Source organism: Cervus canadensis, chromosome 11 (genome assembly GCF_019320065.1).
Source record: "Cervus canadensis isolate Bull #8, Minnesota chromosome 11, ASM1932006v1, whole genome shotgun sequence".
In the NCBI taxonomy this organism is placed as follows: Eukaryota; Metazoa; Chordata; class Mammalia; order Artiodactyla; family Cervidae; genus Cervus; species Cervus canadensis.
Window position 1 is genome coordinate 17,691,522 of NC_057396.1, and position 15,314 is coordinate 17,706,835.

Here is a 15,314-nt window from a genome sequence, read left to right on the forward strand (position 1 = left end):
TTAGAAAGCATTTCAGCAAAAGAACACAGAAGGAAGCCAGCGCTATAGTACAGAAGCCAGAAGCACCCTTGTCCCCTGCATTCTGTAGAGCCGTCTAGGTAACCAAATTGCCAAAGCAATCTTTTTCCATCACTTCTGAATCTCCACAATTATTACAATGTGAAAATAAGAATAACGTTCAATCTCCTTTTTAAAGAGATGCTAGAAAAAAAATAAAGAGATGCTAAAATTCTCATAGTTGCAGCCATTCTGCACAAATTAGTCTTAGTCTTATGACCAGGGAGAATGGAAAATATTGTTTATCATATCTTCTATGCTTGAGGGTTAAGCAATCGGAAACGCAGTTACTGATAACTCTATCTTATAAGCGGGTTATTTATCAAAAGGGCAGCTGTGGTGGGCTGTTTCCCATGGAAACCATGTTACGGATGACTAGTTTGGTCTCCAAGCAGTTTAATGCATGAGCCTTTGTAGTAAAATACAGTAGAACTCTCAAACTTGGATAAAGGAACACAGAAACAATGAAACAAAGGAGTTTCACAATTTATTCTTTATAGTGAATTTTGATGTTAAATGGGCAGAATTAATTAGAGGGTGATTAAGTAGTATTTGAAATTTAAGAACACTTTACAGAAAATTTTAAGTATTTTCAAGGACTTTGAAGGTTAGCAGAGCTGGCACTTCATTGTATGAAATGCCATGCTACAATGTACTGTTGTCTATTTTCCCCTAGTAACCAGCACTGTTCTCATCATTCCTAACCATGAGGCAGATTTACAGTACCCATAAAGTAACAAAATGGGAGAGAAGGAAAAGGAAGGAAAAGAGCATGATTTGCATGAGTATACTGAAAAAAAATTTTCCTAAGAGCAAGAAAAAGGAGGAATGGGGAGTAAAGTGAATAAATATTATGGTATAAGAAAAATAAAAATAAAAATAAATGAGGGGTTACAGTTATAACAGAGAAAACCATGCATGCAGTTGCCGAAAAGGTGAAGAGTACCAGAAATGTTGAAAGCTCGCCACCAGGTGGCACCATAAAATTAAAAGCCCTCTAAGAAAAACAGCAACCTTGATGGGGATGGGAGCTGTGAGAGGTACACACAAATCAGAGAGGCAGGACATTCACAATACAGGTGACTCTGTTCATGGAGTGCCAAGCCATAGGTTAGGATGTAAATCATACTAAGTTATCCCGAGAATGAAATTTGGTTTAACATTCTAATAATCTACCAATATGCTAACAAAAAAGCACACACACACATTATCTCAAAATACACAGAAATTGCATTTGACAAATTTTAAGTATATTTTTATTTAAGAAAAACTCTTGGCAAAATAGGCATATATATATAAAGAAGTGTCATTAACCTGATAAAGGTCATCTACCAAAACAGCAAACATATGTCACGGCAAATGTAAGAAGGATCTTTTTTTTTTTTTTTTTTAGAAGGATCTTTTTAAATCAGAAATGAGGTGCATGCATGTTCTACATTGTACCAAAAGCTTTAGTCAAATCAAGCTGCTAGGTAAGCAAAAGAAGTTTTATGGATTGAGAAGACAGACTGAGAATGGTATTAACTGCAGAAGATGCCTATTTAAGCAGAAAGCCCAAAAGGCTTCACAAATTATGAGAAATAGTAATAACTGAGCAAGATTCTTAAATATAAGATCAGCAAACAAAACTCAACTTCATTTTTATATACCAGCCACAAATAGTTTTAAAATGTAACTACTAAAAAGATAGTAAAAATAAGAGGCTTAATAATAAGTCTAACAAAAGAAACAGATGATCTTAATGGAAAATTTAAACTTTACTGAAAAGTATTAAGGAAGACATAAATGCTGAGATATTACATATTCATGACTAAGAATACTTAACTATTATACAGATGCAATTTTTTTCCAAATTAATCTATTAGTACGTTTCCATCAAAAGGTTTTTTTCCCCCATAGTATTTAAACTAATTCTAAAATTTATGTAGAATAATAAGAAAGAGTCAAAACTAGTCAGAATTTTATTATCAAAACAAGGTGGAGAAACTTTAAAAGAAAACAGGCAAAAAAAGTCATTTCAAAGGAGACATGAAAGGTCCATAAATTTAAGAAAAATTCTGAACTATATTAGTAATCAAGAAAATGCAAACTAAATGCACATTTTAAACCTTTCAAACAGGCAAAAAGTTAAAAATCTGGTGATATCAAGTGTGCTCAAGTCAATGTGGATATATTCTTCCTTTGGATCACAAGTTGATGCTTACATAGAAAAGTTGAAGATGCCCCTGTAACTGATCAATTCCCCTCCCTAGGTGCAGATATTGTTGCTCACATTACTAGGAAGTGTGTTCAAGAAGATTTCAGGCTATATTTTTTGTAAAATAAAAAATACTAGAAACAATCCAAGTGGGCATCCTCAGGGGAGTGGAAAAATTGTAGCGCAGTCATGAGACAGACACCTTCAGAGCAGTGAAAATGAATGAACACAGCTATGTTCATCAAAACAGATGTGTGTGTGCAATCAAAATTAGGTAAAGTTCCTATGCATGCAAAAGAAGATATTACTTGTAGATACAAACAGTTAAAATCGAAGAAAAGGGTGATGTGATAGGGGAGGAATACAGAATGCCAAAGTGACTGGCAATATACTATTTTAAAACCTGATGCCTGAGTATTATATATATATATATATTTACTATGTATAGTAGTATTATACTATTAGTATAATACTATGTAAGAAAATATACTATATATAAATAATATATTTCTTTGTTCATATTTCTCCTAGGCACATTCCTTTTCTTAAACCTGTTGAAAAGCACTCTCTTGTTTGTATATGTTTAAAACTTTCAGAAATCTATGAAAGAAAATACAATAATAGGGAGTTATAAATTTGGTTCCAATTATCTTTGGTCTTTTAATCATTAGAACTTGAAGATCTCAAACCCTCTAGGTAAAGAAGTCAACAGCTACTCTGAGGACACTGAGAAAAGCAGCAACTGTGTTATTCCCACAGGGTCGCACACCCTCATTCTAAATAAGTGATTCTCAAAGTATGGTCCCAGAACAGTAGCATCAGCCTCCCGGTTAAAGATCCAAGTTCCTGGGCCCCACATAGACCTGCTGAATCAGAAACTTTGGGAGGGAGGAGCCCTGCAAATCGGCATTTTAACAAAGTCTGCAGCTGATTCTGATGTGCCCAGTTTGAGAATCCTTGCTGAAAATTTTTCAAATTTATAAGGAAAGCTCTTATTACAAAATAAAACCCCTCTACCATGAAATAAACAATCTAGACAGCTGCAAAAGCCACATCACTGGCCCTTAGAAGAATGGAATGGTTTTTTAAATCCTTTAATACGGGGTCAGCAAACTATGGCTCAAGGACCGTCCAGCTCATCAATTTTTTTTGTTGAGACCATGATTTAAAAGCCAAAAGAAGATGATTTCATAACACATAAAATTATAAGAAGGTTGGATTTCAGTGTCTGTGAATGAAGTTTTACTGGAAAGCAGCCAGGCTCCTTCACTCACATATACCTATGGCTGCTCTCCTGCCAGAACAGTGGGGCTGTGAGATGCAACAGAAACTATCTGGCACAAGAAGCTGAAAATATTTTAAAAAAAAGAAAGAAAATATTTAACATCTGGACCTGAAAATATTTAATATCTTTACAGAAAGTTTAACTCCTACTTTTTTTAGTAATTACAGTCTACTAACCTCAAAGCGAAATACAATTCTAGTGATTTTTCTCCGAAAAGTGCAATTTCCCTTTTAATTCCACAGGCAAAAAATCTAATAGTTTGAAAGAATTCTTAGGAAAGTTAAATCAGATCCATTTTTTATCGACAAGGTAAAGCAAATAACCCACACACAGCATCTGAAGAATGTTTTTAATTATGCTTTCTCTGTCTTCAAATATTCTAAGTGACCAAAAAAAACGACTGGTGAATTTTAATGAAATATTCCATCACCTTTAGCTCTGGAAATTAGTTTAGAAATCTCCGCAGGCATTTCCTCAGGTGGCTCACTTAAAGTGTGAACTCGTCTCAAGGCTGCAGAGACTTGTTTCTCGGGCCTCACACTGCAGCCGCCTTCCTCCACGGCTCCTCTTTGGCTGAAACTCTCTAGGCAATCTGATCCTCAGTCTCTTGAAGTTTTTTTAGACCAAGTTCACTTGTTACTGAAGTCCTGCTCACCAAATTCCAGAAATATATTTTATTTAACATCTGTCAACTAGCTGAAATGGCCTGTTTCTAGCCATAACCACCTTCATCTCAAATTTTATTTTCCACCAGATTTCTAAGATCCCTTGAGTGTAGACCCATTTGATTTTGAGGGTTTTAACACTCAATAAAAGGATGTTTTCTTACCCTCACAAGAACAAATCACGTATTTAAACTTAAAATCCTTAAGCCATACTCACCTTTTCTTGAAAACAAGAGCACTAAGCTCTTCACAGGTTGGCGTTACTAGCCCACATGAGAAGTGGAATAAGTCTGGTCTCTAATTTGATGGGGTTTGGTCTCCAGGTCAGTGTTACTCTGTATTCAGTATAATATTTAGAGCATTCTTCTTTACCTTTAAGTTATGCAGACAGGAAAATCCTCCAAAGGACAGTCATGTGAAAATGTCTCGATTGGAAACTTAACCTTTTATAGTTTTAAACAACAGTGGGAGGGCGACTTTCAATTCAAAGAAACCCAAACCCAAGGCACACTCTGCCATTACAGTGGCCTTTGGGCAAGCTTTGTGTTAGTCGCTCAATCTCGTCCGACTCTCTGGGACCCCATGGACTGTAGCCCGCCAGGCTCCCCTGTCCCTGTAATTCTCCAGGAATACTGGAGTGGGTTGCCATTCCCTTCTCCAGGGGATCTTCCCAACCCAGGGATCAAACCTGGGTTTCCTGTGGGTTCTTTACTGTCTGAGCCACCAGGGGAGCAGGTTACTGAAGTCTGAAATGGGATCGCGCACCTACCTTCAAGGACGCCTGCAGCATTTATGGCATCCTTGTACAGATTAGAAAAGGGTGTCCCTCCCTCCAGGCACATGGTCCCAAGGTGTACACTTGTCTGGCACACACTAAATTTGCACGTCTGTCCCTCCACTTCTGCCCTGTGCTTCTGTGGGCTCCTTGCGATCTGGCTCCTTTCCAACTTCATCGCACAGATAACCTCCCTCAGGCTCACTTAGCTCTGGACATACTGCCCTCTTTCCTGTTCCTTGAACCAGTTGACGCCCTTTCTTGCCTCAAGTTCTTTGCACGTGCTTTTCTCCCCCTCCCCCCCCCTTGTAATACTTTAAAGCAAAGCTTATAAAGCAGTGTGCAGTGGGCCACTTCTGGAGAACAGACGCATTGTTTGGCTTGCAAAATGTTTTCTAAATGTTTTGAAATAAATGACATGCAAACTTTGGGAGATTTCACATAACATTACATTTCTACTTATATGTTTAAAGCATTATTCTTTGGACACTTTTTAAAAAAGGTGTTTGCAGGCTTATCCTGGAGAATCAGAAGGGACAGCAGCACTGAGGGTACTGCTTTGAGGAGCTGAGCCCTCTCTGGACAGGCATGGATTCCCCATCAGGCCCAGTGTGTTCATTTGATCCTTCTGGGCATTTACCTTTGCTGTCCTGATTTACTTTAAAATCTTTTTTTTATATGCCACTTCCTCTCAGAGACTTTTTCCGACCTTCCTACCCTAATTATCATTTTTTCCCCAACTCACTCCCTTGTTCAAAATATTAATATAGATTTGTTGCTTTTAAAGGTGAAAGATGGTTGAACATCGTCAATTTTACATGATTCAATCTAATACAATTTAAAACTTTTAAATTATTCTGCATGTGTGTTTCATGTTTTACCACAGAAAGTAAGTCCATTGATAAGGATCTAGTCTTTTTCACTATTATATTCCCAGTGATTAGTACATAGTACCTGGAAGGTACCAGGTGCTAAAATATTCGGGTGAATAAATGCAAGGGCTCCTCCACACAAGTTCCTTAGTAGCTCCAGAACATACATAAAAGCCATCTTAACCTGTCCTCAGGTCCCTAGAAGTAACCCAAGTGGACTTTCCTAACCCACAGCCCAAGGCAGCTCTACTGTCTAGCCCCTGCTCAACTCTAGAGCTGGCTTTAGTCTCAGACTTCATCAGCCTCTGCTTACATAGCTGATGTCCCTGGTTTTAGCATTGGAAATTACTCTTAAGGTACACTTTTTCCCTTAACCCATGTGTGAACCAGCCTTGAGAATACCACTGGACATCCACAGTCCATGGGGTCACAGTCGGACAGAAACTAGCGACTGAATAGGTAGTTCCAGCATACCCCTTGTCTAGAGGTTTTTGCACACATAAGTTCCTGCTATCTGGATGGCCCTCCTAGCTTTGCCTCTCACCCCCAACCACCGACTGACTCATCCTGAAAGACTTGGCTTAGGAATCATCTCCTCCAGCGAGCCTTCCACCAAGATTAGATGCCTTCCTTCTAAGCTCCCAGAATTCACCCACCCCATTCATTTAATAAAAATACACATATACATTGAAATATAAAAATATATGTATAGTACATTGGGTAGGAAGTGCTACATAGAAAAGCAGTTAAAAGACATAGGTAGGGAATACTGGGGCAAAGTGCAGTTTTAAATAAGGTGGTAAAGGGAAGGCCACACTGAGGTGACACTGAAGCAAAATCCTGGAAGTGGTGAGGAAGCACATCGTAAAAATATCTGGGGAAAAGGCCATTCTGGACTGAGGTCAACAGCAGCACTGGCTAGCTTAGAGGGTAACAACGAAGCCAGCTGACCTCAACTCAGTGAGAACAGGGGAGAGTGACAAGCGATCGGATCTTGGGCTCTGAATGGCCACTGAGACGGATATAGCTTTTACTGAAGGTGGAAAAGGTCTGGGGGTTATTTGGGCATAAGTGACAAGATCTGACTTACCTTTCTAAGGCTACCATCTTCACAGACTGTACAAGAGCAAGAGAGGACGCCAGAAAACCCATCAGAAGGCAACAACACTACAAGCAATCCGTCTGTGGGATGGGGTGACAGCTGTGGAGGGTGTATGAATGGTTATTTTTTTAATGTATTTTTGAATGTTGGGCCAACAGGTTGGTGATTGGATTGGGTGTGGATTGAGAGAGGAAAAGAAGAATCACATTACAGTCAAGGTTTGGGCCAGATCCATCGAAAGGAGGGTGGGAGAAGCGGAAGGCTGAGGCAGAAATGAGTGGGTGGGAGGAGGAGGAAGACCTCGAATTTAGTTTGATGTAACAAGTTTGAGATGCCTATTAGATATCAAAGTGGAACTATCAGGTAAACAGACATGCACATCTGGAGTACAAGGGAGAGGGTTTTGGCTAGAGATTTGTTTTTAGCATACAGATGGTATCTCAAGCAACAACACTGGATGAGGTCACTAAGACAGCCAAGTACTGTAGACAGGGCACGCCTGGGCCCTGGTACACTCCAACACTTAGAGGTTGAGGTTCCCTGAACCTCACTTACTCAAACACGCACATTATTTTCTAGCAGCAGACCACAAACTCTTCATGTTCAGGACAACCTATTTTATCTCTACAGACTTCAATAAACATATGCCGAGCAATACCTTCTAAAGAGAATCACAAAGTCCTTAAAAGGCAAACAGAAGACAGAAAAAATAGAACCCATAGGACTGAGGGAGGTACAAATACTAATACAACACTGACAGACGAACAAAAAATATTATGAAAAACAAAAATGACATAATAAATGCCTATAATACGCCAGTCTGTAAACAAAATATTCCATGTGTATTATTACAGTCAATGCTCATAGTCAGTGGTACTCCCATTTACCAGATGGAGAAACTGAGGCCCAAAATGGCTGAGTGGCTTCTGAACGTCACCTATCTAGAAAGTGGCCAGGCCATAATACAAACCCTGACAAAATTCACTACACCATGCTGCTTCAATCTATCTATCTCAGACACTCTTTAAGTGCCAAGCAGACTGCCTGTTTATCTAACCTGATCTGGACTGATAACATCTGGATCTATGTATCTATTGTAAAAAACAAAACCGCTCCTGAAAAAGTCACAGAGAATCTGGGAAAGGATCCTGCACCCCTAGAAAGGAGATAACCATGGGCTATGAAGTCCTATACGTTGACTTGACTGAGCATTTCTGAGCATGCCTGAAACCTACCCAAAAACAGAACTCAGCACCTGGAAGAGCAATAGAAAGATGTCAACTACTACAGATTGAGGACCTAGACTTTATGATCCTCTCTGGTACATTAGCTTAGTATTTACTGTGACTCTAAGCGAGTAGGAAGAGAGGCAGACTGCAAACCACTAACATCACTGTTTCTTCTAATTAACATGAAACATCATTTGCACGTTGAAACTAATCTAGGCTGTATCCCCCAAAATATTTGGGGTCCAAGAAAATCACTTAACCAAAAGTCTATAGGTACAAGAGCAATATTTAACCTGAAAAGTAAAGTCTGAAATCAAAGGACATTCTCCTAAAGTCAGAAAGGAAGATCACATAAATAATAGGATGAATTAAGTTGATCTACCTCCTTAAAAACCAAAGAAAACTTTGATATTCTATGAAATACTTTTGCCTCTGCTTGGTGTCAAGGTCAAGTGCTTTGTATCATTGAGTGAGAGTGAGTGTGAGTGAAGTCGCTCAGTCATGTCCGACTCTTTGCGACCCCATGGACTGTAGCCCACCAGGCTTCTCAGTCCATGGAATTTTCCAGGCAAGAGTACTGCAGTGGGTTACCATCTCCTTCTCCAGTGGATCTTCCCAACCCAGGGATCGAACCCAGGTCTCCCGCACAGCAGGCAGACGCTTTACCATCTGAACCAACAGGGAAGCTTTGTGTCATTAAGAGTTTGCAATTATCTGACCTTGCCATTTTTCATTTTAATAAAAGTAAGCAAATGAAAACTCTACACTGAGGAAATGGTGGCACTCAAAGGAAATTAAAAACCAAAAAGCTACCAAAGTACCTTTAGAAAATCCTACCCTACTGATTTGCTTTTTTCTTTAAATAACATTTTCTGATTACAAAATTTGAAGAAGTCAGAGGAGTTTTATATACTGGCAGATCTTTTACCCTTTGGCCCTCAATAGTGAAAACACCATTACAGCCATCTCACCTTTTAAACCTGAAATACAGAAATCCAATTTATGAAGTGTCTACTTTTATTACAAAGGTGCTTCTATAAGCACATATTACTATTTACATTTTTTAAATGTAAAAAGTGCACTTACATCATTTGAGAAAACCAAAAAAACTTCCTGTATTTTAGGAATATCTAAATCTTATACAAACTTACCTTATTCACACTATGACACAGTATCTTAAACAGGATAAAATGCAAGCAGTATTTGTACAAGGATACATGGCAATACTGTTTATAAAGCAAAGTATTAGTAAAAATATAAATGTTCATAAGTTAAGGGGCATCCACATAATTAAATACTGTGGTATTTTTGTACTTCTATGTAATGTTTTAAAAAATACACCATTCAGTGAAAGAAGTGCAAACTATGTATACAGAATGCTATACCTTATGTAAACAACAAGAAGTATACAACATATGCAAGCTTCTGTATGTATAGGTAATTTCCAGGAGGCATGAGCTGGAAAAAGATACTGGGTTGGCGGAAAGTTCATTCGGGTTTTTCCGTAACATCTCATGGAAAAATCTGAACTTTCTGGCCAACCCAACAGCTAACTTTGGGGAGAGCGGCAAGATTATAGGACAGAGGGAAGTAAGCTTAACTTTTCTGTATTACTTTATTTCTACCTACTGACTTCAGTTTCATGGTTACATATTTTTTTAAATTTTAATGATTTAACCAAGTTCTTAAAAAAATGAGACTTAGTCATAAAGTAGTTAAATATGACCTACAGCACCTTTAAAAAGGCAACTTCAACACGTGATAATAAAGACAATGAAAAATGTATGCCTTTAATAGCTATAACTTAATAGCTACTTTTCTAGTTTTTGAAAATTTCTTTATATATAGCTCAAAATTCTTTTAATAAAAATGAGAGGGAATATGGCAATAATTATTTTAATGGTTAAAATAATCTCCAAAAAAAGTAACCAAAAGAAAAAAAAATCCTTCAATACCTCCAGTTTTCTGAAGCTTAGCTGTGATACAAACTGTTGACATATATGGATATTTACAAAAATCAACACAAACAATTAACCACTGTCTGAGAAGGAAATTCTACCTGTACTGTTTGGGATAATGGATATCCTGATATTTACTTAAAGTAAAAAAATAATTTATAGTAAAAAAAATGGTAAACTTAGTGTAAAGTTAAACAAGTAATTAGCAAAAGGGCTATAAGAAAACTTGAACATTATATTTCAATACTGGCTATTCTAACATAAAACCATTATTATTCAGTAAACTCTATTATAAGAAAACCAGATACATTGATATTAAAGAAAATGAAATTACTTAGTGGCAGAGAATCAAGTTATTAGGAAGCCTACTCAGTGATTAATTTGTAACTCTGATGCTCCCCAGTAGCTTGAATTTTACAAATGAAGGAAAATTTTCCCAGTCTCATTAATCAAGTCAATATCACGCTTCTTTGTATACTAATCATAATAACCTCTCATTTTAACTCCTGAACATTTTATCTCAATTTTTCTTCTGATTTTTTACTACTTTAATTTCTATACCTTAATTTGAGTTTGTGTCTCAAGTGCCTAACTACAATTTCCTTGACACATTCACAGGGTCAAATCTATGTCTCATAACTCTACCAGGGCTTTGCAGAAATAGCAACTGCTCTGTAAATCACTGGAAGAATGACTGCCTCTGTGAATGCATATGCATGTATGTATTAATCTCATTACTTAATGGAAGAAAATCTATGCCTCCTAGTTTCCCATTCACCTTTCCTTTCATAATACCATTAAACTGAAAACCTCTTAAAATTTCTAATGCCTAAGAACTAACACATAATGGCTCAAAAATAGGTAGTGGAGAACATTTTCCTACTTCTGTACATCACATCAGTAATCTATAGAAGACATACTGGCTTCCAGTCTTCCTAATGCTTGAGAATATTCCCAAAACGTTAATGTCAACAATCTGCGCTAAAAATGAAATTACTTTTCCACTGGATGTATCTTCTATACATTTTGATGAAAAGCCTTTGATATAGCCTATGGCCCCCCTCAATTCATTATATTCTTAAAACATCAAGTATACTGAAATATAATGTGGCCCAGCACATTAAACTGTAAATGATACACATGGTGAGATTCTGGGTTCTAATTCAGGTTTTATACTGTTTGGTACTGGTTTTTACACAATGAAGATATTCTCAATGTATTTTAAGAATACAAATAAACTGCTAAATAAAAGTGATTTGTTTGATTTTGCCCCCATCAACAGAAATATTTTTCAACTATTTTTTTTAATTTTTAAATTTTTTAGAAAATTAATCAAAGTGAAAGTCCTAAGAAACTAAAATGTGTGATCATGTAGTACACTTGCAAATTATTAATGAAATAATTTAAAAGAAAGCAAACATATTCATCAGATTGATTTCTTTTTACATATATTTTGTCTTGATAGTACTCTTAAATTAAAAAGCTGCAAACTTCTACATTTAATCTATATACCAATGATAAATCAACATATTTTAAAGTTAGTGGGGGGGAACCATCCATCTATAACTCAGATTACCAAAAGATCATACACTTACATTCAAAATTTTATGGCCTAAAAATTGAGAAGTATATTAAAATTGTCTGGGGGAAATAAGCAAAAATAAGGGGAAAAAAACATATCATTTGGGCTTAAGCACATGAATCAAAAAAAAAAAAAAGTTGATGAGCATAATCAAATGATTCTCAACTTTAAAAAACCTTCAGAAATTTCCAAATTAATTTGTTCAAAGTTGTCACAGTGAAAATTATGTATGTATATTGAGATAATCTTCATTGAGTTGTTTTGATATATATACTCCCTTCATCATTATCTGAAAGAACTTTTTCCCCGACCCCTTAAAACCTATTTGAAAAAACCTTCAAGTTTCTTCCAGTCACTACATTATTAAGAGTCATCAGCAAGCAGGAAGGATACTGATAGAACTGCTCTAAGCACACTTTGCAGTGTTTTTCAACTATAAACAATTCTTAATAATTCAAAAGTACACAGATATTAACATTTGGTCAATACATTCCAATGAAACAATGAGTCTGGAATCTAAACGTCTGTATCTGATCCCAGTGACATGCTCCAAAACAGGCATTCTGATTCGGAACCATGAAACCGCTTATAAAACTAGAGCGTAATAGAGTACAACAACCTGTAATAAGAACTCAGAATCTAGTCTATTTGTTCTTGGGTGTTCTTAATTTCCAGCTCTCTTTTCGTCCCACTAAAGAACCCATTCTTAAAAGCTCATGGATAAAATGGAGGTCTTAACTGTCTTCAAAAGACGTTATTTGGAAAACAAGCAGAAGGAAAAACATTACCACATATAGCAAACATGAGAGCAAATTACATCTAAATGTTTCCTTTAAACACTCAGAAGGTAGTAATACCATTTCCATGACCACAGCCTTTCTGCAGGCTAATTACACTACAGCCCTTTCTAGTCCATTGTATAGAGCAGCATGAATTTCCTTTGGAGCAAAGTTCAGTTATTATTCCCTTCTGTCACTGCATTCCCAAAGGCACCAGATGTCTTCAAATCAAACTAAACCACCTCAGCAGAGGATTAAAGCGCCCTTTAATTCCTGACTCAACCTTCCCTAGCTTTACCATCCTGAAGTCAGTACACAGGAAATTACGTTTTCTATTCCAGTTGAAACAGTCTACTTTTCAATCTCTCTAGACTTTGACCACTCTACGTAATCTCTCTTCTGTCTCATTAATAGTTCCTTCATGAAAATGTGTTTTTTCCTCTTAAAAAAAAAAACACAAGACTAAAGCACAGACAACAAAAGAAAAATAAACAAATTAAATTTCATCAAAATTAAAAATGCTTGTGCATCAAAGAACACTACTGATAGAATAAAAAGGCAACTCACAGAATGGGAAAATATCTGCACTCATATATCTGGTAATAGGCTAACATCCACAACATATGAAGAACTTCTACAATTCAACAAGTATAAAATGGTAAAAACATGAATATACATTTCAGCAAACAAGATACAAATAGTCCATAAGCATAAGAAAAGATGTTCAACACCAGAGAGAGATGCATCATAAGGAAATTAAAATCAAAATCAAAATGAGACACCACTTCATCCACTTGGATTGCTATTAGCAAAAGCAACATGAAAGGGATTTCCCTGGCTGTCCAGTGGTTAGAACTCAGCACTTTCACTGCTGTGGCCTGGGATTCAATCCCTGGTTGGGAAACTAAGATTCTGCAAACAGAGTGGCCAAATAAAATAAAATAACAATTGCTGGTTGAGGATGTGGAGAAACTGGAACTCTTACGCATTGCCAGTGGGAATAGAAAATAGTGTAGCTGCTGAGAAAGACAGTATTGGCAAGAAATGAAACACAGAATTACCACATGATTCAGCAATTACATTCCTGGGTATATACTCAAGAACTGAAAGCAGGAACTCAAACGGATATTTGTACACTAATGTACAAAGCAGCACTGTTCACAGTAGTCAAAATGCAGAAATAATCCAAATGTCCATTAACTAATGAATGGATAAGGGAAATGTGGTATATGTGTACAATGGAATATTACTTAGCCTTGAAAAAGAGTAAAACTTTGATATGTCTAACAGATGAACCTTAAAAATATGCTAGGTGAAATAATTTAGATACAAAAGGATAAATACAGGAGTCAGTTCACGTATATGAGGTACCTAGAACTGTCAAATTAAGAAACACAGAAATTAGGATAATGATCACCAGACACTGGGAAAAGGGAGGAATGGGCAGTTAGTATTTAATGGGTACAGAGAGTCTGGTAGGGCTGATGAAAAGCTCTGGAGATGGGATAGTGGTGATGTGTGGTTACACAACAATGTGAATACCCTTAGTGTCACCAAACACTTGAAAATGGTTAAAATGGTAAATCTTATATTTTAATACAATAAAGTAATGAAGATTCAGCTGAAATCTAACTCTACTAACCTTCTCAGTATTGAACACAGATTACTAATTACTATGTACTGACTGGTTGTCAATTGGGTATAAAATGAGTCTTTTTATAAAGTTAGAAAAACTTTTTAAATTAAGCACTTTATTTTTTTAGAGTATCTTTAAATATTGATCAGTGTTTAAAATTTGACCTATAAAATGAAAATTAAGTCATTTATCAGAGAACAACCATACTTAAACTGTACTGTATATTCTTATTCTCTACCAGCTGCTTATTTTCCTCTACTGCTCTTCTTTATGTTGCAGGAGTCTCCTTCATCACACAGTGTATCTCTTTATCCAAATTAGCTAAAATTTAAAAGCAAATAATTACATAAATAGAATGATGGCATATAAAACTAAAATGCTACATCTGAATTACATACATTTTAGAGTATAAACAAAAGGAAAGAGAGGAAGGAGGCAGTGTTGCCCTATGAGTCTAAGACATTCATGCATTTTTAGGTCTATAATATAAAACATCTTTTTAAGTCACAAATGAGATGTAATGGCATACATTATAATACAGTACTAGAAGGCTTTGATACAATAAATCCATATTTTATCAAAAGGAATTTCCCCAAGGATTATTACATAAATCTCAGAAATTCTGATCCCATGTTACCACTAAGAAAATGGACATTTGGCTATATAGACTTAATTAAAGATAAACACCACCAGTCAACTACTTTTAGAAGCAAACTCAATGACATGCATGATTATCAAAGCAAACCTAAATTTTAAAAATGTTCATTAAATAAAACTGAACAATTAAAACAGTAATAAACTACAAGAATGGAAGCAACTGACTAGATATAAGCATGGAGGAATCTGGGCATACAAATACCATGAATCAATAAAATGGTGTTGCCATCTTAAAAGAAATTTAGTATTATAACAGATTATTGCAAATGATCCAAGAGATAAGATAAATATTTGAGGTTTCACACTTCAAGATAGTCCAAAACGATGTGTCACAGTCATTCTAATCATACTTCTATATCCTAGAATATAACAACATACTGAATAAAAGTATATTGGCTAAATGTGTATGTGTGCGAAGTTGCCTCAGTTCATCGCTAGATGAAGGGCATTTAAGAACCTGGAACTGTTTAGTAGCTAGGGAACTCCATAGCCAAACATAAGCTTGAATTGAAAGACATGC

At 36.1% G+C, this 15,314-nt stretch overlaps 1 protein-coding gene across 1 annotated transcript in view; it reads right to left on the bottom strand.

Annotated features, from left to right (window-relative positions):
• Positions 1–15,314, bottom strand: part of RDX (radixin) — a 95,900-nt gene that overhangs the window by 90 nt on the left and 80,496 nt on the right. The window lies entirely within an intron of this gene.